Source organism: Stegastes partitus, unplaced genomic scaffold, assembly GCF_000690725.1.
Source record: "Stegastes partitus isolate 25-593 unplaced genomic scaffold, Stegastes_partitus-1.0.2 Scaffold2217, whole genome shotgun sequence".
Lineage (NCBI taxonomy): Eukaryota > Metazoa > Chordata > Actinopteri > Pomacentridae > Stegastes > Stegastes partitus.
Genome location: NW_007579948.1, coordinates 74820 through 76858, shown reverse-complemented (window position 1 = coordinate 76858; position 2039 = coordinate 74820). Strand labels below are relative to the sequence as shown.

Below are 2039 nucleotides of genomic sequence, written 5' to 3'. Positions count from 1 at the left end.
AGTCCAGACTGTCCACAGTCCAGAGGCCGACAGCCCAGAGCTTCCAAGCGTGGATTCAGGTGTCAGCAGCGGGGGTGAGGAGCAGGTGAGTCAGGAGGAGAGCATGGAGGAAGTCGATAAGGCCACCGAATCTACACGCTTCCTCTTTCCTCCTCATCCTTCCAGCGCCTTACCCTGTTCCCTGCTCTCTTCGCAACAGCTGCCTTTGAGCTTCTCCGGGGCAGGTTTTGGTCCAGTCTTGCAACCTCAGCATGATCATGGACTTGAGAAGATGTCGAGTAGCAGGTTGGTGGAACCCTGTACTGACGGTTATATGCCAGTGAGACAGGAAGAGGGCCGAGAAGAGACAGAAACACTGCCAGTAGGCCAGTAACAGCAACATGCTGGGCAGTACAGAATGTAGCATCTGCAGACTTCCTCATAGCCGGAGAGTCAGATAAAACGCTTGCTTGATATACAGTCACTTGATAAAAATGCTTGATGGTTATTCTCAGGAATATCTGTTCTCAGCTATATCTATCCTCATGCAAACGTGAATATGATGCCCAGTGGTCCACAGCTCTGAAGGAGGTGGACGTTTTAATGAATGTATTGTTTTTTTTAAATCTTATTTCACATATTTATCCTAAATTATGTATCATATAACCGATGTGTGCTATGGGTGATGACAAAACACCTCAACAGGATGCTGTATATTTAAAAAAGAAGAAAAAGAAAAAATATATATATGTTGTTTTGCTCATTCTAACAGTTGCAGTGTTAAGAGTGATATGGTGTGATAAATGTAGTTTTTCCCTCATGACATGGATTTATACCCAAAGATGTGAATTATGTGAAATGCTGCCTTACTAACTGTTTTTCATATTTATAAGATCGTTTTTGACAAAACCATACATGTACAAAGACACAGGTTGTAGTGCTACATGTCTGTGGACTTAACTGACGTGAGCTGTGCAGCCAGTTATAATGTCCTGGCGTTTACCTTTTGCTGCCTTATTTACGACTTTATTGCATCCCGGTAGAACGACATTAATCACGATGCTGCTTCACTAAATCTGAGCCACTGCTCCAGTGTCTGCAGATACCATGTCTATGGTCAAAAAGACTGAACGCTTCCCCTTTTCATGCAATAGGCTGCATTACCTTTCTAATGCAGCTCCATTATTGGTCACTGCCACCCAGTGTACACAAGGTGAATTACACAGACATAAACTCACAACAAGCAAATGATAAAAGGGCTCTTCCACAGGTGGTTGGAATGACCACTCTGTAGGTACTATGACCAGGATTTTACCACGAATGATCCATGTGATCATTCCTGATACATTTCCAGAAGCTCTACATTGGAGGACAGTGACACTGACTACAGAGATAAAATGACTGTATCTGACAATCACACCTGTACTAAAGCAATCCTGCCAAGTTTTCATCGTCAACAGCAGATTTGCTTACATTAAACATTCCCAGACAAAAAAATCCTCCCAACACATTTGCAAAGTGTTCATGTTTTTAATAAAATGAAGCCTGCACCACCTCACATCAGCGTACAACCTCTTCCTCTCTCAGTGGTGCATCACTATTGTTTCATGTGCAACAGCTGTGATTGTCTTTTGAGTCAGTCAGCAGAACAGTATTTCTTGTGCTTACAGCTGGTCTGTGAGTGTTCCCTACTGGTACAGTAGGACTTATACATGATGCAGTCGACCACTCACCAAAACAGGCTGTCATATTTTATATATTTATTCTATATGTGTGTTTTGTTTTTTTTTAAAGAAGAAAAAGATTTTCAAAAAGCAAAACTGCTGCTACTGTTTTTGTCTTCATGGCATATGCAATGTTACAATAAATAAATGTCTTTAAAGAAAGAGAAATGTGCTTTTCTTTTTTCGTATAGCTTTAATGTTTTTTGGGGGGGGGGTTCTCAAAAAGCTTTAATGGCATCACCAAAACTCTCTCTTGAATTTAAGAGGCAAAGCAATAAACAATGAAACAACATCCTAGAATCTGAGGTTGAAATAATGACTCTTCAGTGCATAAAT

At 41.1% G+C, this 2039-nt stretch overlaps 1 protein-coding gene across 1 annotated transcript in view; it reads left to right on the top strand.

The window, feature by feature from the left end:
- Positions 1–2039, top strand: part of tmprss6 (transmembrane serine protease 6) — a 22683-nt gene that overhangs the window by 378 nt on the left and 20266 nt on the right. The window lies entirely within an intron of this gene.